The sequence below is a fragment of the Canis lupus genome, chromosome 34, assembly GCF_011100685.1.
Source record: "Canis lupus familiaris isolate Mischka breed German Shepherd chromosome 34, alternate assembly UU_Cfam_GSD_1.0, whole genome shotgun sequence".
NCBI classification, from domain to species: Eukaryota; Metazoa; Chordata; class Mammalia; order Carnivora; family Canidae; genus Canis; species Canis lupus.
In genome coordinates, this window is record NC_049255.1 from 19,642,835 (window position 1) to 19,668,141 (window position 25,307).

General features: G+C 48.3%; 1 protein-coding gene across 4 annotated transcripts in view; it reads left to right on the top strand.

The window, feature by feature from the left end:
• Positions 1–669: 669 nt before the first annotated feature.
• The window catches only part of ST6GAL1 (ST6 beta-galactoside alpha-2,6-sialyltransferase 1), a 121,261-nt gene continuing 96,623 nt past the window's right edge, over positions 670–25,307 (top strand). For 3 of the 4 annotated variants that reach the window (XM_038583653.1, XM_038583649.1, XM_038583655.1), the window contains exon 1: positions 1,511–1,629. The gene's annotated coding sequence lies outside the window, so the exon portion shown is untranslated. Of the gene's footprint in view, positions 1,009–1,510; positions 1,630–25,307 lie in introns of those variants that run through there. The other variant, XM_038583652.1, reaches the window with a different exon arrangement.

Here is a 25,307-nt window from a genome sequence, read left to right on the forward strand (position 1 = left end):
AACACAAGGATGCATGCCATGCCCCTGCATAAAATCTTTTTAAGAGTTTCCAATTTTCTGAGAATAAAGTCTGAAATCTTCAATATGGCATCCTCCCAGAAACAGTCTTCTGAGTTTGCCTATTTGCACTTATTCACTCATACATTATACTGTTATGAGCACCTTCTATATGCCAGATACTAGGCTAAATGCTTCCTAGAGATGGTGTCACATAATCGTGAGAACAACACTGTCATTAATATCTCCATGATACAGAAGAGGAAAGGGGTTCAAAGGGATTCAGAGGTTGAGGAACTCCAACCAATACACAGCGAGTGGGTCATGGAGATTTGAATTCACCCTGCTTGACACCTCCTCCACCTGGAGCTCTGTACTGAGCAGTAACGCTCCTCAGCAGCCGAGAAGGGGGCAGGGATCTGGGAAAGAAGGAAGCAAGATTTGGAAGAAGGGTGATGGGGTTGAGAGGAGGATGTGAGCTCCCCTTTCTCAAGTTGGTGGTGGGGAGTGGTCACCTCGATCTGGAGAGAGAGGGAGTTCTGTGTCTGGGCTTCACCCACGGTACATCGTGTCCCCAGGGGACCCAGCCTACCTTCCACTCCTCCCTTCCCTCCAGCACAGAGCCTGGTGCCAAGTGGGTGCCCAGAATCCACTTGGGTGATGATGACTGCTGTTGGGAGTCACACCCTTCTTTCTAGGGGACTGGAGAGGCGGCAGGGATGGTTAGTGTGTATAGAGCGGCGACGCTTGCTCAACCTGCGGTTTCCTCTGGCCTTCCCCGCGCAGCCCCAGATCAGCCTCTGTGAAAGGAAAGCACCCCGCGGCCTCCCCCCGCCCCCCGACCTCAGGCCTCGCGCCCCAGCCCGCAGGCAGCTCCCGGCCCACGTTCCCTTCTGTCTGCGGGGTTCCACAGCGCCCGGGACGCGCCACGCCCGACGTCGGCAGGTTCTTGTCAAACCCCGTGAAAGGGATCTCGTGGCTTCATATTCTACGTGACAATAGTTCCGAGAGGTAAAGCGACTCGCTCAGGGTCACGCAGCCGGTCGGTAGCAGAGCCAGGATTTATAGTTCGCGCTGGTTAGGACCAACCCGTCGGGGACCTGCGGGGCGCGGCGGGGAGCGAGCCCCGGGGTCCCCGCGCAGGCCTCGCCCCTCCCCCGTCCCTGCGCCGACCTCCCCAGCCCGAGGCAGGGTCCCGGCACCCCGCGCTGCGCTCACCCGGCACCCCTAGCCCCGAGGCCCGCTTCCTAGCCCCCCCCCCAGGGCCACGCCAGGGGGCTCGCGGCGCCGTGTGACCGGGGACCCACCCCGTCGGCCCGACTATTTGCATAACGGAGGCCGCCGCTTCCCCCGCCCCTCCGCCGCGCTCTTCCCCCTCCCTCGCGGGCCCCTCCACCCTCCGCCCCGGCCCCCCCCGTCCCAGCAGCCCCTCCCGCCGGACCCGGCGCCCGGCTCGCAGCTGCCCGGCTCCCCTGCGGCCGCGGGGCGCGAGTCGGGCGGCACCTGGGGGAGGGGAGCGCGGGGCCGGGCCGGGCTGGCGAGGACGCCTGGGGCACTGCCCGGCGCTAACAAAAGGAGCGGCCGCCGGCCGGCGAGGGCGAGGGCGCGGAGCGGGCGGAGCGGCCGCAGCGGGTGAGTCGGGTGCGCAGGGCGGCCGCGGGGCCCGGGCCGGGCGGGGGCGGGCGGCGGGGCGCGGGAGGGGAGGCGGGCGGCGGGAGGGGCGCGAGAGGGGCGCGGGGCGGGGAGGGGAGCGGAGCCCGGGACGCGGGGAGGCGCGGGGTGGCGGGGCGCGGGGCGCGGGAGGGGAGCGGGGCGCGGGAGGGGAGCGGGGCCCGGGGCGCGGGGTGGGGCGCGGCGTGGCGGGGCGCGGGGCGCGGGGCGCGGGAGGGGAGCGGAGCCCTGGGCGCGGGGAGGCGCGGGGAGGCGCGGGGTGGCGGGGCGCGGGGCGCGCCCGGGGCGCTCGGAGCCGGTGCCCAGCGCCGCCTGAGCGGTCTCGCTGGCGGGCCGGGGTGTGCGTGCGTGTGCGCGCGTGTGTGTCCCGGCCGGGGACCGCCCTGCTTCCCCCCGGCTCCGCCAGCCTGCGGACCCACAACAAACCCACGTGCTCTCGGCCCCCGGGAGCCCCGCTTCTCCGCCGCGCCCCGGGTCAGGTGTGGGACGCCTCGCAGACTCCGCCCCCCGCGGCTTCCGGCTCTGGCCTTACAGACCGGGAAACTGAGGCCTGCGGCGGGGGCGGGGGCGGGGGCTCAGGCGCCACAAGTCGCACGTGCGCCCAGGCCGGGGACCCCCCGGGGGTCCCCCTGCGAGGGCCGCCCTGCGGAGCCCGGGGCAGCGAGCCGCGCTGGGGGCGCCGCTTGCGGGAGGGCCGCGGAGACACCGGAGAGGCGCCCTCGGCCCTCCAAAGAAAGGGGAAAGCGAAACGCGAAAGCAGTTACGGAAAGCTCACCCCAGGCCAAGACCTGCCCCGGCCGCGACGCGTCCCTTGATGTGACCCGGACCGCCCGTCGCCCCCACCGCGCGTCGGGACCAGGGTCGAATTAAGGGTCCGCGGGTCCCGCCCGGAGGCAGGACGGAGCCCAGCGCCGCCTTGGCCCTGCCCTCGGGCGACGGCCCCGGGGGGAGACCGCGAGCCTCGGCCCGCGGAGGGAGAGAGCGAGCGCCCCGGGAGGCAGCGGCGGCGGCGGCGCGGGCTCGTCTCCTCGGCCTTCTGCTTGCGCTGAGCCTCGTTGGTCCCTTCCTTGCGAAGAGCCAGCCCGGGTGTCCTCGGCCCCTTTAGGCTCGGGGCTTCTTAGGTGTTTTTACAAGCGAGGCTCGCCGAGGCCTCCTGTTCTGGGTAGGGACGCTCGCATCTTTCAGTTCTATCAGTTTGAGCGAAATTCTGAGGTCCTGATAAGAGAGGGCTCTTGCTGGTTTTGCTTTTTCTTTGCTTACACACATGCTCTGCTCAGCTTGGCAGGTTTAGTTCATCAGACCTGTTCTGGCAGTGGGGACGTGGGAGGGAGGGCGAATTGGCCTCTTAGGTGAGGGTGTTGGTGCAGAGGTGAGCCCCTCGGGTTGTGGGAGTGGGGGAGTGGGGGTGGTGGGTGTGCGGGAGTGGAGGCACCCCTGCCAGACGGTGCTCCGTGCTCGGTGGGGCTGCCGGTACCTATGGGGGTTCAGCCCGGCCCTGGGGAGAACCCGAGGGCCATCATCCCTAACCCACTGTTCCTGCGGATCTAGAGGGGCATCTGGTGAACCCTCTTGTTTTACAAGCAGGAAATGGAGACCTGGAAGGTGCAGCCGCTTATCTGAGTTTAAGACAAGTGAAATCGGAAACAGGGTTTGAGTATGGGTCTCCCAACTCCCATACTGCCCCTCCCAGCCTTGCCAGCCACGGAAGGCAAAACCAGGATTCTGTGGTCAAAAGTCAGTGGCCATAGGCAGAACAGAGTTAAACAAAGAAAGTAATTCAGATTGAAAGCTGCACCCTTCCATTATCCCTTTCAAGAGTGTTTTATTCATTTGAGAAAAAATAGATTTAATAATTCTTGACTCTCCTCCTAGCCTTTCATAAGGTTAGTTATTTTTCTCTACCCGCTGCCCCTTTGCCCTCAGATTGGAATGGGGCCAACTGTGGAGACTTAGATGTTTTCGCCTCTCATCCCTGTGCCAGGAGGTCTTTGTTTGGGTCTAAGCATGGGGCTGTTGACATCAGCCCCGCAGGGAAGAAAGTGTTTCTTAAGGGGGCTACTCCTGAGCCACTTGTGGGAGAACAAAGCATTGTTTTCATTGATTTTATTTAATTAAATTCTTTTTGAGAGTTCTGTGGAAGTTAGCTGCCTATTTTTATATTTGGCAGTGGGAAAGTTGGAAAACCAAAAAAAAAAAAAAAAAAAAAAAAAAAAAAAACCCAAACCAAAAAACCACTTCGAGTCCGGGTTTCCCCAGAGCTCATGTCCTGTCCCTGTTATCTCCTGGTTACACTTGTTTCTTTTCTTAGGGGTTCTGGAGGGTTTCGTGTTTGTGGTCATTCCACAGGGCCTGGGAGTATAGTTTTCTTATCAGGATGCTCGCCTAAGGAACTTCAGAAATCATTTGGCCAGACCCTTTTCTTTTCCAGATGGGAAAAGTGAGCCCCAAAGAGGAGAAATCACTTGCCCCAGGACATGCAGCCAGGTGTCTGCTTTTAGTGTTTCTTTTTGTGTAAAAGGAAAACTGTTGCATCAAATGAGTTGTTGGCACCCCAGAGTAAAGTCAAAGTTATGATGGTTGTTATAACAACACCCTCTAAGTCAGAGAATGAGTTCCTTAAGGATTTAAATAGGTATTGGTTATTAAACAAAGCCCTGGATCCCTGTGGTAGCTATGGTAAAGAAGATTATGGTTATCATCACGTTATCATCATAGTTAGCATTTACTTTACCCTGGTCCTGGCCTCCTCCGTGTTTCCCTGTCTATTGCTTGCTTTCCCAGCAGGGAGCTGCCTTGAGCATAATCCTAAAGCAAAAGACAACAAGAAGCCAGAAAACAGAGACCCCACTTAGCGGCTGCAGTTTCCTTCCTTAGGAAGTGCACTGATCGTCCTTCCTGCCCAGTGTCTGCACAGACTGTGCTAGTGGGATGGAAGATGCTTACGCCTTAGAATCAGAGGAGCGGGTTTGAGTCAACCCTTCTCTCCTGTGTTCTGTGAGGATATGATTGGATAATGTGAGGGGAAGATTGGGTCTGTGTCTCCTGGACTTGTTTTGGGTATCAAGTCATGTGACGCATGCTTATGACCGCTCAGACCTCTTGGCAGGCTTGGGTACTCACCGGCTTTGTAGGTGGTAGAGAATGTTGGTGGGAGAGTAACCCCACAGGGTAAAATAGGAGACCCTGCTTAAAATAGGAGGCCCTACCTAGTTAGCAAAGAGGTATGAATGTCTGCCAAATTGTAAAGGGGCCGTGAGTGGTTGTGAGGCATATGTGATTCTAAGGTAAATAAACCTAGTAAAAAAACAAACAAAAAAGAAAACTATAACGTTCATGCCCAGGTTGTGCAATCTGAAGTGATTCCATTCATCCATTTCGTATTTACTGGTAAGCAGGCAGGCTAGGGGTGGGGTCCTTTGCTGACCCGGAGTTACAAAGAGGCAGATCCATTCTGTGCCCTGTCACTCTTGCTCAGAACACATTTGGATCTCCCTTTTAGAGATTGTCCTCAGAAACCCACAGAAAATAGATCTAATTCATCTCAATATTGACCTGTGGGGGTGGGGAGGGGTTGCCCTTTTCTTCATGAGTCAAACCAAGAGCAGGTGGTAAATGAGCCAGTAGAAGAGGGAAGGCTTCAAAGAGAATGTAACTTTCTACCAGTGTGAGGATGTGGTTTCATTAAAAAATGACAAGAATAGTTCATTAGTGACATTTGTAGTAATCTTCTGGAACATTATAATACTGAGAATTTGCTTAGACCTGGTATCAGTGATTTGTTCAGTAAAAGCCGAGTTGGGGAAAAACACCTTTTTCTCGCTTGTATGCATGTATACTGAAACTACATGATGTCGTTCTGGTTCCAATTGATGGATTCTTTCTAATCTTAGCTGTAACAGTAACATAGCGATTCAGTTTCAAGTCATTACTACGGTAATGGGTAGGGTTCAGGGTAGCCTTCAGAATCCATTTGGTGACTTAAATTTTATTTATTGTTCAGATTATGAAAATCAGGTATGCCCATGGAGGACAATTTGGAAAGTACAAAAAAGTATAGAGAAACAGAAAAAGATTCCATTATTCAAAGGTAACCACTGTTAACATTTGGCAATTTTCCCTCTGTTCTTTTTTTTTTTCCTAATGGATTTGTTTTCTCTAAATGGTTGAGAACATGCTGTATGCGCATTATCACTTGCCTTTCTTGCTCAACCTTCTCAGATACACATGTCATGGTTGACATCAGCATCAAAGCTACATCTTTCATTCATCACCCGTATCCGCTGCTCAGCACATCTGAGGTCACGTGGCCCAAGGGCTCTGATCACTTCAGTGATATTTCAGCGAGTGCCTGTGGAGGGAGGAGCCTCCAACATCCTCCTTCTATCTCAATCTGCTTCGAGCATTCAAACTCCAGCTATTTTTTTTTTAAGAGAGCGAGCGAGCACATGTGGGGGTAGAGGGAGAGAGAATCTTAAGCAGGCTTCACATCCAGCCTGATGTGGGTACCACCCTGAAATCATGACCTGAGCCAAAACCAAGAGTCGGCCAATTAACTGACTGAGCCACCGAGGCGCCCCCAAACTCCAGCCATTTTTATGTTACTTGTTATTTTAGAAAAAGTTTAAAGTCTAAGGTGGAGGGAGAAGGGCCCTGCATGTGACTTTGGGTTCTAGTCCTACTCTTGTGACCTCCAAACAACTTGAACAGTTTCTGTGGGTATTAAGTAAGCAACTCCATGGTCATTTACTAATTCAGTCCTCATGTATTCTAGTGCTCACTCTAAACCAAAGATATATGAGAAGAACTCAGCTTTAAAGAAACTCATGGTCCAGGGGAGGACACTGGGGAGCAAGAGACTGGTTCAGGGTACTACGGGAGCACAGAGGAAGCATTAGGAAGGTTTCTGGGATGGGGTTACCCCAGCCACTTCTAATTTGCCGTATGGTAATTGATGCTGTGATTAACATGCTTGTGAATAAATCTCTGTTTATATTTCAAGGTACTTTCCATAGGATAAAATGCTAAGGTTAAAATAACTGGGTCACATTTTAAAGGATATGATCATTTAAAAACTTTATAGGGATGCCTATGTGGTTCAGTTGGTTAAGCATTTGACTTTGGCCTCAGGTCTTGATCTCAGGACCCTGAGATCAAAAGAGCTCAGCTCCATGCTCCCTGCTTGGTGAGGAGTCTACTTGTCCTTCTGCCCCTATCCCCTCAAACAAATAAAATCTTAAAAAAAAAAAAAACCTTCATAGGTTCAGTCCCAATTACATATGAAGTCTTCCAAGTGCTAAAGTATTACGTATTGGGGGAGCAGTAGAAGTTTAGAGCACAAGTAATTCAGGATTTGATTCGTTTTTACTGAGGTGTAACTGATACACAACATTGTATTAGTTTCATGCATACAACTTAGTGATTTGATATTTGTGTATATTGTGAGATGATCACCACAATAAGTCTAGTTAAGGAGTACCTGGGTGACTCCGTCAGCTAAGCATCTGACTCTTGGTCTCAGCTCAGGTCATGATCGCAAGGTCATGAGATCGAGGCTGGAGTCAGGTTCTATGCTCAGCACAGACTCTGTTTGTCCCTTTCCCTCTGCTTCTCCCCCTCCCCCACTCTCTCTCATACATAAATTTAAAAAATTTTTTTTAAGATTTTATTTATTTATTCCTGACACACACACACACACACACAGAGAGAGAGAGAGAGAGAGAAAGAGAGAGAGGCAGAAACATAGGCAGAAGGAGAAGCAGGCTCCACACGGGGAGCCCGACATGGGACTCAATTCCCAGTCTCCAGGTTCAGGCCCCAGGCGGAAGGCGGTGCTAAACCTCTGAGCCACCTGGGCTGCCCTAAATTTAAAAATCTTAAAAAAAAAAAAAAAAAATCCACCACCACACGTATAGAATTTTTTTTTCTTGTGATGAAGGATTTGAATTCTTGCTCATCATTTATCACGGGTGTAGACCTGGACAAGCTAGTTAAGCTCACTGAACTTCAGTGTCCTTCTCTATAAAATGGGCAGCACAGCCCTTACTTCACTGGGCCGCTGTAAGGATTAAATGAAATCATAGCTAAAGGGTCCAGTGCAGTGACAGGTACACAGGAAGGACTCACTAAGTGATGGCTATTATTGTCGAGATTTTTCACAACTTGCAGAAACCGTGGCCGTATTTTTTCTTAACATGAGAGCAGGCCATTGTGTGGTTTTCTGTGCTGAGGGAAGCAGAAAGTTCATTGAAATGGAACGCCTACTAGGTGACAAATTGAGAAGGAAATGATCACTTGCATGATGCATTATAAAAAAGTCTCCTTCTTCCTCTTCTTCTTCTTCTTTTATTTTTATTTTTATTTTTATTTTTTTTTTAAGTAGGCACTATGCCCGGTGTGAAGCCCAATTTGAAGTTCAAACTCATGACCAAGATCAAGATCTTGGAGATCAAGAGTCAGACACTTAACGGACTGAGCCACCCTGGCACCCCAAAAAGTCTTCTTATGGACAATTTCAAATATGCCAAAGTAGAAAGAATGGTGTAATAAACCCCTGTAAACAATCACTTATCTTCAACAATTATCACAACTTAGAGCTGATCTATAGCCCCACATGACTTTGAAGCACATCGCAGATACCTTATCAGCATGATGCATATTTGAGGCATTGAGTGGTGCTGCTCTTAGAGCCAGTGTCTGCTGTGACTGTTATGGGACTCTGTGTGTGTGTGTGTGTGTGTGTGTGTGTGTGTGTGTGTGACGGGGGGGGGGGTGCCAACTGTAGAACTTCTGGAGCTTTACTGCTCAAGTGAGGACGCCCTGGCTGCTTCATCCCACACTGACAGGATAGAAAGAACGCTGAATTTAGAGTCGGGAGGCCTAATTTTGCAGAGTGTCCCCACCTTTTGCCAATTGTCTGCGCTTGGCATGTGACTTGTGAATTTCCTCGAGCACACTCACAAACGTTTGGCAAGTACTGAATGAGGTAATCCATATGATAGCCCAAGCAGCTCCACGTTAGGTCACGGAGTCAGGCTTGAACCAGCCTTCCCTTCCCGAGAGGCAGTTTCCCTGTGGCAGCGAGGTCACAGCCTGGTGGCCCCACCACCAGAGACGCATTCAGGGAGTGTTGCTGCCAGTCTCATCCTGAGGAGGTGGCGACTGCTTCAGGGGAGCCCCTGCCGCACACTGCACCCCATGCCCGTGAATCTCTCCTTGTTCCCTTCCGCTCAGCTTTTCCCTCTGACTCACAGATGGGTGCACGGAGGCCCGGGAAAGGTAGGGCCTGCTGGCTGTGCCTGAGTGACGGGCCCTGTCTGGGACCCCTTTTCCTCCAGGTGTGATGAGCTTGGTTTCTTCTATCTGGCTGTTCCTCCAAGTAGGAATTTCTGACTCAACTAAAAGAAGAAAGTTGATTTGTTTTAGTAATTAAGTTGAAGCCCTCTCTTTAATCCTCTTGGGGTGCCACTATGTCAGCACTATGCCTAGTGCTTTGGCTTGTGGTCTCCGGCTGTCACTAGCTAGCTATATGTTAGGCAAGGTGCATGTCACCCCTCCTGAGGGACCCAACTCTGAGCTCTCCAGGCCACTTCCAGCTCTGAGATGCTCGATGACAAAAGGAGAAATATATCCCTAAGGTCAGGGGGCTTCTTCATACACACAGTAAATGAAACCTGTTTCCTCTTAGAATATTCAAACAGGGTAAAACATTAACCCCCTCACCTTTTGCCATATTCCACAATCCCACTTCTCTCTGAAGTGACTACTCTTTGTATTTTGTGGGTCCTTCAGCCCCTTTGGTATGTACATTTATGTGTGTATTCATGGTTATGAATAGAATCCGTGTGGGGGATCCCTGGGTGGCTCAGCGGTTTAGCGCCTGCCTTTGGCCCAGGGTATGACCCTGGAGTCCTGGGATCGAATCCCACATCGAGCTCCCTGTGTGGAGTCTGTTTCTCTCTCTCTCTCTCTCTCTCTGTGTGCCTCTCATGAATAAATAAATAAAATCTTTAAAAAAAGAAAAAGAATCAGTGAATAGATTCCATCTCATTCCGCCCATCCATGACAAACCTGCCTTTTCCACTGTACTATATGTACTGAAGATCTTTCCCTATCAGCGTATACAGATGCTTTTTCTTTTTCATAGCTACATTATGCTCTATATTGGGATGTTTACTGAACCATAAAAATGTTCCATAAAAACGTATTTCGAACTGTATTTAGACCCTCAACTTATGGGACAAAGGTTGGAGATGTCACTGGTTAAATGAAGCCAATCCATTAAGCTCTGGAAAGGGTGGTGAGGGAAATGGGCACAGGGATACTGGGGACCACACCCTGGAAAGCTGGAACGAAGGGCTCCCGGGAAATTACTAAGAGGTTGACTGTTTGGATGGGGTTATTTTTGGAGATAGCCTGGCTGTTTGGGTGCCCTAGGCTGCAAGGGCAAGACACTGAGCTGCGTCATCACCGTCTCCTCCTCCTTGCACTGTCCCTGGCACTGCCAAGTTTGTTTCTGTTCCCAGGGCCCGAGGAGACCCCGTGTGTGTGTGTGTGTGTGTGTGTGTGTGTGTGTGTGTGTGTGTGTGTAGGGGGTGGGGGCATGCAGGGAGTGGGGAGGGCGACTAGAACTGGAGGGATGGGGATCGAGGGGGGAGAGGGAAGGAGGGAAGGAGGGGGCATTTGATGCCAGGCCTAGAGGAGGGAGTGCACCGGGGCTCTCTGCCCTTTCTGCTTGATCAGACCCTTCTGGAGTGTTCCTTGGCTCCGATGCAGATCGTGGGAAAATGCAGCGCACCCGGAGACGGGCCACTTAGAAGACAGAGGTGTCTTCTGTATCGGAGGTGGGATAAATGTGGAAACTGGATGTTCTTGGCTGCAGGAGATAATTAAAGGCACCTTCTTCCTATGGAAAAAGGCTACCAAGCACGCAGAGCGGTTGTTGGGGAGGGGAGGACCAGCGCAGGTTGGGGCAGATGTTGCAGGGTGGCAGACTGGAAGGACCCTACAGAGCCCACTTGGCCAGCTGTGGAGCAGGCAACGTCCCGGGGCAGGTCGTGGGAGTACTGGAGCCAACGTCGCACATGACCTTGTTGGCCATCAGAGGATTGGGGCTTGGCTGGTGAGTTGACCTAGATGCCTGCGAAGCCCCTTCCAACTTTGGGAGTCTAGGACCGTGGGGCAAGAAGCAGAAAGAGGCAAAGTAGGGCTGCAGGGTTGGGGCAAGTTCCATAGGAAGGACCCGGAGCAGGTCTCACCTGTTTTGTGCAGGTGGCATCGAACAGACGCCTTCCAGGGAGGCTTACACGTTGTTTCCCTGGATCTTGGCAACCCTCCTCCTGTTCTGTCCTTGGCTGCAGCTCTACCTGACTTTATATTCATAAATTATTTCCACAGTAATAAATATATCACATACACTTTAGATGACCAGGAAATCTGGCAACCAGAAAAGAACTACATGTCCCAGGAGGTTGATTGTAAATTTTTTTTTTTATTACAGTCTTTCTAAATTTGCATCCATCTCCTGGTTTCCCTAGCAGTGCTGAGACGTCATTCAGCTTTAATTTTAGCAACACTCTACCCTTTGCAACCTCTTGAAGGTCCTCCGGGCTAGAGTTGACAGTACCAGCCATATATAATGCTCGTCGTCCTTTTCCGTCGGCGGAAAAGGAAGAGCCTCTTGGAGTTAAGCTTTAGTGGAGTCTTGTGAGGGCGACCTGGCAAGTTCACTGTGTTCTGGGCTTTTGCTGTGCTCTTGGCCCTGATGAAACACTATATGTTCTCTCATACATGCAGTCCTCACAGCCACACTCCATGTCTGGGTATCAGTAGCTCCATTTTGCAGATGAGAAGGCTGAGCTTCAGAGAGGGGTAGAGACTCACCCAAAGGTTCACTGCTGCTAAGGACTGAGGCTGGCATGGGGCATAGCTTTTTCTCTGTGTTAAGTTACAGGATTTTTCTACTGCTAATAATTCTAAGTCCTTTGAATCTGAGAAGTGGTCTCACCCTTAGTTTCACTGGGAGCTTGGCTGAAATTCTCCCTAGAGGGGCTGATGGAAGTTTTCTATCATTCCCCTGAGAACATATGAGGGAAAGAATTCGTGGGACAGTCATGTGTGGATAGCATTTGCTCATTCCCCTTTTTGGTAAAAGTTGTTTGCGTCAAGCCTGGTTTGGCCTTTATTTATTTATTTTTTGCTTGCCTTTTAAAGCTAGGATACCCACCTGATTCATTATCTGTTATGACTGGGAATAAACACACTAGTGGTGAGTATGGCCACAGATTGGTGGGTGCCTTCCATGCTTTTAGCTTTTAAATGCAACTCAATAAAGACATTGTTAAGGGCTTATCTTGCACCTGTTGTTCTTAAACAATTTCTTCTCTTTTAAAGTTTATTCAACATTAATTTATTCATCAAATATTTTTTGAGTGCCTATTATGTGCTAGTTGTTGTGCTAGGCATTGGGAATATTTACATAAAGAGCATGTGTTGTAGATAACGTGCCCACATGTATTCAGTGTAACAAGCAGGGCCTTGGAAATTAGTGGCAGACAGACCTCCCATGTCACCCTCTTCCTCTTTTCGGAGGCCTTGCTTTGTTCGTTCATTCAACAAACATTGAATGCCTGCCATAGCCCTTGTACAATGTGCATTTTTAGAACAGAGACCCAGACATTCCCACAGTTCTGTTCTTCAGGAGCTTAGTTGGAGGAGGGCATGCAGATGATAGTTACAAAACTGTATGAAAAATATCATGAAGCAAGGAAGAAGGTACAGCATGGTTGGGAAAGCTTTCTGGAGCAGGTGACCCCCTAAGCTGGGTCTCGGAGGGCAGTAGCTTTTAGCCCTCCAGGGAAAGGGTATTTGGAGGAGAAGGAGCTGTGGGAGCAAAGGTGTGGGGGGACCACTAGCAGGTTGGTGTTCCTGGAGGAGAGCACATAAGGCAGGAAGTGGTGGGCCTGGGTTGGGCCATCACTTGCATTCCCTATGATTTTCACAACTTCCCCATGTGGCAGATACCATTATCACCTCCGTTTAGCAGGTAAGGAAGGCATCAAAGGCTGAAGCAGGTTCCTCGACTTGCTCAGAGTCAGCCAGGAAATGAATTTCGGTGCTTGTACTTGGACTAATCCCACAGCAGTGCCTGCAGAGGCAGGGTGGGGAGGTCTAGCTTGCTGGCTAAGGTGCTTGTGCCTTCCCTTTTGATCTTTTAAGGGTAATATCCTACTGAATCTTCTTCCTTCCACCCGCATCATGGTGTCTTCCAACATAGAGTTAAATTGGGATTAGTGGGTTTGGTGTTGAAGGCATCTCTTCTGAGTATTCGTTCTAGTTTTTGCCCTCCTTTTCATTCAGAAAATCAGGACTCCAGAGGCCTTCCGAGAAAACCTTTATGTGCCTAACCATGTGTGACAGGGGAGAAGAAGACTCTTGCCCTTTCTCTTAAGTTCCAGGGTCACTTAGAAGCCCATGTGTTACCTGTGAATGTTTAGTTCAGAGAAACTGTTGGGGGCTGGAGAGGGTGCCATCAATCTAGGCTGGCAGAGATTTGAACAGGTGGGTCTTGAGCTGTTCCTTTAAGAATGAGGATCAGGATGGTGGATGACCACAGATGACCTATGAGTAAAATTATTCCATCTTTCCCAATGAAAAGTGGGATCCCTTTGGCCTGTTCTCCCCATCTCCCAAGCTAGTTTCGGGCTTGGAGTCGGCTCTTGGGTTGGAGAGACAGTATCCATTTGAGCATTCAAATACAGTTTTTTGAAAAATAATCAGTGGAGAGCTCAGAGACAAGATGAGCAAACTGTGGAATGAAACAGAGAATAAGGAAACAAATGATACGGACATCACCGTGGAGAAGTTAATAAAGGAACAGAGCTGTACGTACTGAAAACCAAGTTGTTAGGGAAGGCTCGAGGAGAATCACACTATATGCTGGGAACAATGATAAGGAAATTAATCAGGGAAAATCAGAGATCTAAAAGGCCTGCAGAGGTGATCTCTCAGAATGGCCATTGGGGCATCTGTAGAGACACATGTCACTTCTGCGCACCGTCAACTGACCAAAACACAGACACACCTGACTGTAAAGGAGGCTGGGAGAGCATCTCCAGCTGGGGGGGGGCTGAGCACCCTTTTAGAACTCAGGCTTGGGGAAGGCCTCCTATAACAAAAAGGAAAAGGAGGAAGGTGTATATTGGGAGCACTTCAGCTCTGCCCAGAGCAGAAGCCTGGGCCTCAGGCTTGATCAGCAGCAGGGGAACACTTGAGAACGCAGAGAAGAAATACTCAGAGGGTTCTGAGGGAAAGGCAGTGTGACCGAAGACTTCAACACTGATGCGACTCACTCTGCAGGAATAAGGCAGGTGGCCAGTTGTCACGAGAGCAAGAATTCTAAGGTAGGACAGAGGAGCCCTTCTTGGGAAAACCTACTTGCCAACGAAAAGGATGAACCCAAGGTGTACCTAGGAAGGCAGGGTTAAGGGTCATTTGGTGAATACCCCCTCCTTTAAAGATTTGTTTATTTATTTGAGAGACAGAGAGAGTGGTGAGCCCTTAATCCACTCAAATAGAAGTGAAGCAAGGGTGGGCAGGAAGGCTAAGGAATAGAATGTGAGAAGTACCAAGAAGGTCAGGGAAGTGGAAGACTGGGCGAGGACATGGGAGGATGCGGATGTTGCTAACTTTCCCCGCTCCCGTCCTGTCTAAAGAGAAAAAGTCATGGTTCCAACCTTTCAACTCCTTCTTTTCTTAAGCTCGGAGGCATCTTTAAGGAAATAATATCTGTTTTGGTGGAGAAACATTCATGAAAAGTTCAGCTCTTTAAAAACTTAACCTTTATGTAGAATGGAGATAAAATAACATTCAAAACTAAAAAATAACTATTTTATTTAGTAGTTCCAGCCATCCTTGTTTCTTGCAGTCTTCCCTCTTCCACCTTTCTATCCACATGCAAATGTAGAGACATGTGAAGAATGATACTCATCTATTTTTTTTTTTTTCTGGGTGGTGGGATCTTGGGTGGCTTTTAGTTCTGTATAATTTTGTATGAGGTTGTCAAAAGGTGTTGTTGGGGCGCTTGGGTGGTTCAGTTGGTTAAAGGTCCGACTCTTGGTTTCAGCTCTGGTCGTGATCTCAGGGTGTTGAGATGGAGCCCTGCGTGGGGCTCCTCGTTCAGTGCGGAGTCTGCTTGTCCCTCTCCCTCTGGCCCTCCCCCCACACCCCATGCTGCCTCTCTTCCTCTCAAACAAATAAATAGAAAAAAAAAAAAAGTATTGTTAAGTACTGATGCTCAGGGTATGGAAAGCAGATGGGGGATAAAATAGATGAATAAAACATTGTCTTTTCATGGGGAAGTTGGTGAGTCAGTTCTGTGAACTCTGAACTCTAGGCAGGATGAGATGCTGTAAACCAGATGATCCAGTGGGTGCTGGGGCGCAGAGGATGAAGGGGAAGGTTTCACCAAAGAGATAGGGTTTGAACTGGGTGCTGAAGAACGGGAAGAGTTCTGATAGGTCTTGAACGGGAGAAGGGCATCCCTGGCCTACGGGGGAGCAGGAGCACAAGCTTGGAGCAGTGAAGGTTTGGCATGTCTGGGTAGCCGTGAGTACTACTTTGCGATGGTTGGAGAACAAAGGATGGATGAAAGCGTAGACACTGTTCATTAAGCGTGCACCGTGTGCCAGGTGTGACACACCGTATCTCCACTCCAGGCTGCCCATCAACCCTAGAGGATGGGTATAATTATCCCTCTGGTACAGATGGGAACCTGAGGTTGAGAGACAGATTTATTTGCCTGCACTTCGGCTTGAATCCCCCGAGCTGCCAGCACGCCAAAGGCCACGGTTTTCTACTGCTCTGTGATTTGTGGTGCACGGAAGACCTTCAGTGGCCACCTTTGTGAAACATAAAAACACAAATAGATATAAAAGACATTTTTTATAGGTAAAGACTTTCTAGGTAACTGTACATAATTTACCTACATACAGACTGATGAAATATAAATCTATCTTACATGTAAATTTTAGGTAAATATAAAAACCTAATTGTGGTCCAGACTGTAGCTGTGTGTAGCCTCAAGCTACTTAATCTTACCCCTAATTTCCTTACCCATAAAAGGAAATGATAATTGTGGGGCTGCCTACCCTCAGATTTGTTTTTATGTTCAAATTAGATCATTGATGTGAAAAGATGACAAAGTATAAAAGAGCTACACAGAAGGGTTTGTTATTGCTGGCACACCCCTTGCCCTTCTGAGAACTTAGAGACATGTGTTAGAGCACCCACAGGGGGCCATAAAACCCGCCACAGTCCCGGACTTGCTCCCTGCAGGCCTGCAACACGCAACTTGGTCACCAGGCAAGGAGCTGTGCCGCCCTGACTCAGACAGGCAGCTGGAGGCTGTGATGGGAGGTAGCGGAGAGGGAGGGAGGCAGGTCCTCTGTCTGGGTGTCTCCCGTCGCCGGGCGGGCGAGAGGAGGCCCCTGCCTTCCTGGTTGCTGGCAACGTCTGGGCCAGTGTCGAGGCGGGAGGGACAGCTGTGAACAGCTTGGTGAGTTACACAGGGCAGAGGAGGGTGTTCCAGACGTGCCAGGCTACGGGAAGGAATGTCGGAGCTGCCAGGCAAGCAGGCCCCCCCGATGTCTGTCTGGTGGAGGCTCGCGGTCTGGAGGAGGGACAGGAAGGACAGATGCCAGGGGCCTCTGGAGCGGTCTTTACTTTTCAGGAGTGCTGCTGAGAACAAGGCAGGGCCCTGGCCTCTAAGACATCGGTCTCTAACACAGCACACCAGGGTGGGCTGGCAGCCAGACCTCAGGACTCCGCTAGTGTGGTCTGGAGGCAACTCTCATTTGCCCCAGGAAGGATTGGGATTGTTCTAGGGTCTGGAGTGGGGCCTAGCATGCCACTGGCAGTTGGTGGTGGTGGTGGTGGTGGGGTTCCAAAAGCCCTGTTGTGTGTGGGGGTGATGGGGTGGTTTTAGAGAGCCAAGCTACTCTGTACTGCTGAAGGAACCAGTTCCTCATCCTGCTGGTCTCTCTGCTATTCTGAGACAGGCCTTATAGCTCAGCATTAAGTCAGGATGGGCCCCTCAAATTGCTGGCACCTACAGCAAAGAGAAGAACCTTCATCTCGTACACACCATACTCCCGCTATGTGTTAGCTCTGTGAGACAGCGGCCCCCTGGATGGCAGGATGCTGACCCGGTTCTCAGCACAGTGCCCCCCACTCCCCCACTATGCTTGCCCTCTGCTTCCTGAGACCAGGATGCAGTCATTCCCAGTGAGCATGAGCAGGTGCTTTCCAGGTAAGGTCAAGGCAGTGGGAGATGCAGCAGCCCAGGGTAGGGAACACTCGGGGCAGTCCCTTTCCACTCGTCACTTCTGGCCTTCGAGGTGAAACACAAGCAGCAAGATGAGTAGGGAAAGTTCTCTGGGCTGATGCATGGAGCTGGGCCCTAGGGTGGGTGGAGTCAGGTTCAGGACCTTGCTCTTCTTTTCCTTCTATTGGGAACCAGGGTCATAGGAATTTGTCCCAGGTGAGAGAGGGAGCAGGGCAATAAGGGAACTCTGACAAAAGCAGTGGGGTTGGACCTTCACTTACCCAAGCATGCTGCTGGGACAGCCTTTGTCAATTGTATGGTGTTGGGAGGATGCTGGCCCAGGGCCCGAGTTGGGGGTGGTTAATGACAGTGTTAGGAATAAATCCCCAGAAGATGCTTCCTGCCAGAGGGCTTGTGGCGGTTCCTTTTTTGCTCTACACAATGAACATTTTATTCTGGCCTATAAATCCGGAGGAGAGGAAAGATCAGGTAAGCAGGAGAGGGATGAAAGGCACCTCCCGGGGACGTGCTTCTGCATTTGGAGAGTCCTACTCTTGTCCCCCAGGCCTTCCAGGTGACGCCCAGAGTGGGGGCTGGGAGGCAACTCCCTGGCTTCCCCTCACCATCTGCAGGGTCATCTTTCTCCGAGAGCCTATCACACTGGGAAAAACACCACATGCTTTGCAGCCACATAGACTCGGGTTTAATTCCAGATGTGCCACTTCTTGTTCTTATTGTTGTTGTGTTGGCCACTTCTTCACTGTATGAACTTGGGAACTTATCTTCTCTGACCCTCAATTTGTCATCTGTAGCAATTAATCATTGCTACCTCATGGCATTGGTGCGAGTCCTGTGCAGTGCTTAACCCAGTGCCAGCATGTAATTGGTGATAATAAATGGTAACTATTTTTTTTAATGGTAACTATTTTTCACGTCATAGTTATTTTCAGTTATTGGCCACCTGATGGGCCTGACACTCTGCGAGGCACTGTAGGTATGAGGTTATGTGAGGTCCAGCCTCTCCCTGGAGGAGCCTCTGTCTAGGAGGGGAGGTGGGTCTATAATCAGGACGCAGATGAATGTGGGTTGCACAAATTGCTGCTAGAGCACGAGGCAGGGGTGGGGCCGGGTAGGGTCAGAGTAGAAGAGGTGAGATCCCCGTGTAGGCGTTTGCCTGGGCGGTTAGGGTAGGGTAGAAGGAAGTTCACAAGCGGGATTTGGCATGCGATCCACTGATAAGGGAGGGCAGGAGCTGACCATAGGGGACACTGGGGGGCCAGCAGGGGACCCCACAGGGCTTCTGCCCTCTGCTAGCATTCGAGCTCACACAGTTTAGGCTCAGGATAGCACCTGCAGTCTTTCTCTGGCAGTTGGGTAGATGTGGACAGGGACCTAGCCAACAGTGGCTCGGGGAGGGAGTCTTGAGATGGCACTTATCACCACAGAGATCTCTCCAGGCTCAGGGCTGGGATCAAGGGTGGACGTTCCCAGAGGGAGTAGTACAGGTCACCAGACAGACATCGCAAATGTGGAACCCTGAAAGTGCAGGCTCCCAGTGTTGTGGCCTGGAGACGGGCTTCACAAAACTTTGGCGCAGAACTATTGTTATCAAATTGGGACTCGAGGAGGGTGGGTGGGAGAGATGACCTGTGAATTCCCGTGATCCCATATGTAGTGTTCAGTGTCACAAAAGAGAACCACAGGACACTTTCATGTTTAAGGATATACATTTGTGATTTTAGTTACTTGCAAATGACTTCGAAACCCTGTGATAGACACAAATTGAGTGAATCATTTGGGTGAGATAAAAACAAAGTTATATTTCATATTGGCTACAAGGAGCCTATATGTCATCTAGCAGGTGATAGAAATACGGCAGCTTTCATTTACTGGACTCTAACCATGTGCACTTTACAGGAATCTCACGTAATCCCGGTTAACACAGGCTCACTCTCCCCACCATGCCTGCCCCCACAGCTCAGTGTGACGGTAGAGAAGCAGACCACTGTCCTGACTGCTCCCACTCTAGTTCATGACCATGATCCTTAAGTGGACTTCGGTGTTGTCAGGTCATGTCTCTATTCCCTGGGCCCAGTGGTTCTCAACTCTGGTTTCCAGTAGCATTACCTGGGGAGATCATAAAAGGTAGTGCTGCCTGAATTCCATCTAGAACAAATGAAACCAGAGTCTTTATGGAGTGGACCTGGACATTAGTACGCTTTTTTATTTATTTTATTTTATTTTATTTTATTTTATTTTATTTTATTTATTATTTTTTAGTACCCTTTTTTAAAGCCAAGCTTTAAAAATTGATTCCAATGGACAGTCTTGGCAGAGAACCACTGCCATTCTCTCTAATCCAGGTGACTGTTCACACCTCTTTCTGTCTGCAAACCTTTAACACCTCCTCTCCCATCCTTACTCGCCATCAGAATCTTGTTTCCCACTTACCTGAGAAAGTAATGGTAATCAGAGAACTTTCACACCCTTCTGCCACCAAATGCATGCCCATTAATTCTACTTTCTGCCTGTTACTGTGGATGATGAATTATTTCTGCTCCTATTTCCGACCAACCCCTCCACTCGTGTGCTGCATCCTGTTCCCTTACTTAATTAAGGACACGACTCCGGCAATAGTCCCTTCTCTTCCCAATGTTTCTGTCTCTCTGCTGGACCATTCCCATCTGCCTGCCCCATCTGTCGATCTATGGCTGTTGTTTTTCTCCCACTGAAACCCACCCACACGCATATGCACATGCACTTCTTCCCCTGACCTCATCTACCCCTCCAGCTGCTGCCTCATTTCTTTGTTCCTTGAAAGAATCATTTGCTCCCTGTAGTCCTCTTCTCTCATGACTTAAGCCCACGCGAATCAGTACTTTGCCTCCATGGCTCCACAGAAACCACACCTGTCAGGTTCACCAGTACCTCCATGTTGTCAATTCCAATGGTTAAATCTCAGGCCTTATATTGATTTACCAGCAGCATTCGATATGGTTGGTTATTCCATTTCCCTTGGAAATGTGTTTTCTCTTGGCTTCTGGACTATCACACCCTTTGGTTCTCCTCTTCTGTCACTGGCTTCTCAGTTTCTTTTGTTGGCTCATCTTCACTTGTTCACTTTGTAGCACCTCAGGGAGCAGCCCTTGGACTTGACCTCTTCTCTGTCTCCTCATTCCCTGGTGATCTCCTGCCATTCGTATGCCAACAATCCTCCAGTTAGAACTCCATTGCAGACCTTTCCCTGCACGCCATATTCATATATTCAATCATCTACTCACCACGTTTCCTTGGGTGTCGAATAAACATCACAGTGATGACCGGTCCAAGACTAAACTGCTTTTTCCTTCAAAACTGCCATCCCCACTTCAGGAGACGACAACTTCCATCTTTCTAGTTGCTAGGGCTTCAAACTCTGGAGTCAGTCTTGACTCATTTTCTCATGCTGCATCCAGGCTATCAGCAAATCATGTCAACTGTCCTTGCAAAGTAAGTCAAAGAGCTGACTACTTGTTCGATCCTCTAAATTCACACCAGTCCAGGACAGATCAATCACTGCTTTTAATTTTTAGAATAGCTTTGTCACTGGGTCTTCTACTTACATTCCTGCTCCTATGGTCTCCTCAAAATAGCAACTAGAGTGATCAACTATGTTAAAAGATGTACCATTTCATTTCTTTTCTGCTCAGAAACCAACAAGGGCTTCCCATTTCACTCAGAGCCAAAGTTCTTAGAAGGGTCTGCAAGGTTCTGCATGACCTGGTCTTCAGGTCCTCACAGACTTTAGCTTCTACAATTTTCTGCCACTTCATTCTGTTACTTCATGTCCCTTAAACATAAAGCACATATTTATATATTTTTTTACTCAGAGCCTTTGCACTGCTGTTCCACTCAGTTGGAACACCCTTCCTTCTTACACTTTCATTATGTTCCTCTTCTTTTCCTTCAGGTTTCTAACTAAACATCACCTTATTGGAAAGGCCTTTCTGACCATTTTATATAAGATAATTCTGGTCCCAGCCTCCTGCCTCATCCCCCTGGCTCTCTCCCCTTTATCCTGACTATTGTCTTTAGTGGCATATAGGGCCATCTGATTTATTTACTTTATGTCTCTTCTCACTAGGAAGTTGTTTCTATGAGGGCAGGGACTTTATCTCTTTTGTTATGATTATTTTCCTAGGACCCAGAGCAATGCCTTAGGAATAGTGGGCACGATACATAGTTGTTGGCTGAATTTACCTTAATCCTCACAAAAACACTTCAGAATTAGTTGAAATTACCTCAATTTATAGATGAGGAAATCGAGGTTCAAGGAGCTTAAATAACTTATTCAGAGTCACAGAGCTTGCTGGCACAGAAGTGGGACACACACTTTCTAAGTGACTATGCCCCTAGACACTCTTTCTGTTGAAGCGGGCCTCCCCCCAACCCCCACATCCTAACTTGCCTCATTTTGTTCCACATCTCATTGCAAGCAAGCAGACCCACAGAGTGACAAAATCCGTGTGAAAATGCCCCAAGTGTGACTGGAGGTGTAGGAGGTGCCTAGGAAAAATGCATGCACCATCTCTTATCTGCAATTTCCAAATCCAAAAATCTGTGAAAACCAAGTTTTATTTTTAACCTGCTAGGTGGCAAAACCTGTCCTGGACTAGAATGAGCCTATTTATAAATCTTTAACCTACTTAGTATAAACATTCATTTGTCCTGCTGCAGAAATATTAATCCGTATCATTAGAAAGAGCTGCCTTGAGCTGGCTGCAGGTGTTACGCAATATATAGTTTGGGCCACATGTCACTTTTCCAAAAGATGAAGTATTCTAAATTCTGACACTTAACAGGCCTCGGCGATCCCTGATAAGTGATCCTGAGCCTGTGTTAATGCTTTCCTAAATGTCTGGCCTTTGAAACTATGCCTGGAAAACAAGTTTTTTTTTTTTTTTTTTTTTCTTTTCCTGGTAACTAAAACTTCTTTTAGGGATCTTTCCAGGAACAAACTCGATTTTAAGACCTGATTAAGATCAGGCACAGCAGGCGTGCTGAGAAGGGCATGCGTGAGATGCCTTTCTAAAACAGAGGGAATGATCTTGGCTAATAGCCCTTTATCTGATATGTCATTTGCAAATATCTTCTCCCATTCTGTAGGTTGTCTTTTAGTTTTGTTGACTGTTTCTTTTGCTGTGCAGAGCGTTTTATCTTGATTAAGTCCCAATAATTCATTTTTGCTTTTGTTTCCCTTGCCTTCATGGATGTATCTTGCAAGAAGTTACTGTGGCCGAGTTCAAAAAGGGTGTTGCCTGTGTTCTCCTCTAGGATTTTGATGGAATCCTGTCTCACATTTAGATCTTTCATCCATTTTGAGTTTATCTTTGTGTATGGTGCAAGAGAGTGGCCTAGTTTCATTCTTCTGCATGTGGATGTCCAATTTTCCCAGCACCATTTATTGAAGAAACTGTCCTTTTTCCAGTGGATAGTCTTTCCTGCTTTGTCAAATATTAGTTGACCATAGAGTTGAGGGCCCATTTCTGGATTCTCTATTCTGTCCCATTGGTCTACGTGTCTGTTTTTGTGACAGTTCTACACTGTCTTGACCACAGCTTTGTAGTACAACCTGAAATCCGGCATTGTGATGCCCCGGCTCTGGTTTTCTTTTTCAATCCCTGGCTCTGGTTTTCTTTTTCAATATTCCTCTGGCTATTCTTTTTTTTTTTTTTTTTCTGATTCCATACAAATCTTAAGATTGTTCCAACTCTGTCAAGAAAGTCCATGGTATTTTGATAGGGATTGCACTGAATGTATAAATTGCCCTGGGTAGCATTGACATTTTCACAATATTTGTTCTTCCAATCCACAAGCATGGAACGTTTTTCCATCTCTTTATGTCTTCCTCAATTTCTTTTTTTTCTCTTCCTCAATTTCTTTAGAAGTGTTCTGTAGTTTTTCGGGTGTAGATCCTTTACCTCTTTGGTTAGGTTTATTCCTGGGTATCTTACGGTTTTGGGTGCAATTGTAAATGGGATTGACTCCTTATTTTCTCTTTTTTCAGTCTCATTGTTAGTGTATAGATTTCTGTGCATTGATTTTGTATCCTGCCACATTGCTGAATTGCCATATGAGTTTTAGCAATCTTGGGGTGACTTATTAAAACTCAACACCTGAGAAACAAAAATCCAATTATGAAATGGGCAGAAGACATGAACAGAAATTTCTCCAAAGAAGACATACACATGGCCAACAGGCACATGAGAAAATGCTCTGCATCACTGGCCATCAGGGAAATACAAATCAAAACCATGATGAGATACCCCCTCACACCGGTGAGAATGGTGAAAATTAGCAAGACAGGAGACAACAAATGTTGGAGAGGATGTGGAGAAAGGGGAACCTTCTTGCACTGTTGGTGGGAATGTGAACTGGTGCAGCCATTCTGGAAAACTGTGTGGAGGTTCCTCAAGAAGTTAAAAATAGACCTGCCCTACGACCCAACAATTGCACTACTGGGTACTTACCCCAAAGATACTGATTTAGTAAAACGCTGGGACACCTGCACCCCAATGTTCATAGCAGCAATGTCCCCAATAGCCAAACTGTGGAAGGAGCCTTGGTGTCCATCGACAGATGAATGGATAAAGAAGATGTGGTCTATATATATATGTACAATGTAATATTACTCAGCCATCAGAAGAGATGAATACCTACCATTTGCTTTGATGTGGATGGAACTAGAGGGTATTATGCTGGGTGAAGTAAGTCAATCAGAGAAGGACAAACATTATATAGTTTCACTCATACGTGGAATGTAAGAAATAGTGAAAGGGATTATAAGGGAAAGGAGGGGAACTGAGTGGAAAAAATTAGAGAGGAAGACAAACCATGAGAGACTCATAACTCCAGGAAACAAAGGGTTGTGGAAGGTGAGGAGGTTGGGGGGTTGAGGTGACTGGGTGACTGGCACTGAGGAGGCTACTTGAGGGGATGAGCACTGGGTGTTATACTATATGTTGGCAAATTGAACTTAAATAGAAAAAAATAAAATAAAACAGAGGGAATGAATAGAATTCAACATACTGAACAGTGAGACCATCCCAGCTTTCTTTTTTTGACAGTTCCTACAATCCTGGGAGCTAGGGTTAGATCCCCTTTTCCCTAGTAGTGAAATTAGAAGGGACTCTGCATAAATTTAACAGTCCAAAAGAAAAGGCCTATAGATATTGATATTTGGAGTTCTTTAAATAAAATGGGGAGATCACTCTCAACCCTCCTCTCCTAAGATCCACTGGTCCAGCAGCTCTGCCCCTGTACGTCAAGCTTCTGGTCAGCCTTTGTTGTCTTGCTTTTAAATTTTATTTTATTTATTTAGTTTATTTATTCATGAGAGACAAAGAGAGAGAGGCAGAGATATAGGCAGAGGGAGGAGCAGGCTCCATGCAGAGAGCCTGATGTGGGACTCAATCCCGGGACCCCAGGATCATGCCCTGAGCTGAAGGCAGACACTCAACCACTGAGCCACCCAGACACCCCTCACTTTTAAATTTTAAAAGACCTCTAAGTATCTCCAGATATTTGAGAAAAGTTCGAAACATAAAACACAGAAACCAAGAGACAAACGACCACCACATAAAAAGAAACTCTCAAGAAATAGAGACAGTGTGGGAAGAAAAGCAAACTTCACAAAAACTATAATTACTGGTGTCCTAGAGGCCAGACAAGATAGCACAGTAATAAAATAAAGACAACGTGCAACAAAAGGGGTATTCAAAGAATAAGAAAGAACCCTTGGAAATTAAAAGTATGATAGAAATCAATGACTCAATAGAAGATTTGGAATATAAAATTGGAAAAATCTTGGAGAAAGACTAGAAACCCAGAAAAAAAGAAAGAAATAAAAGGGCTATGCAATGAAAAATAAAAAGGATCATTCTAAGAAGTTCAACATCTGAATAGGAGGATGTACAAAAAGAAAAAGAAAATAGAGACAATGGGAAGAGTTATCAAAGAAATAATACAAGGAAAATTCTGAGCACTGAGGAACATAGGCTTCTAGGTGAAAAAACTCACTTGAGTGCCCAATGCCATGAATGAAAAAAGATACGCATCAAAGCACATCACTGTAAAAAACCCCACACAAATCAGAAGCAAAGCTTGAAGACACAAGAGAAAAAAAAAATCCTAAACTGATTACATGGAAATCTGATTTTACAGCAGCACTGGAAGCAAGAAGGCAATGGAACCATACCTTTAAAGTTCTGAGAGGGATTTATTGCCAACTGAGAATTTATATTCAAACAAATTATTAATTAAATGTGAGGGAAGAATGATG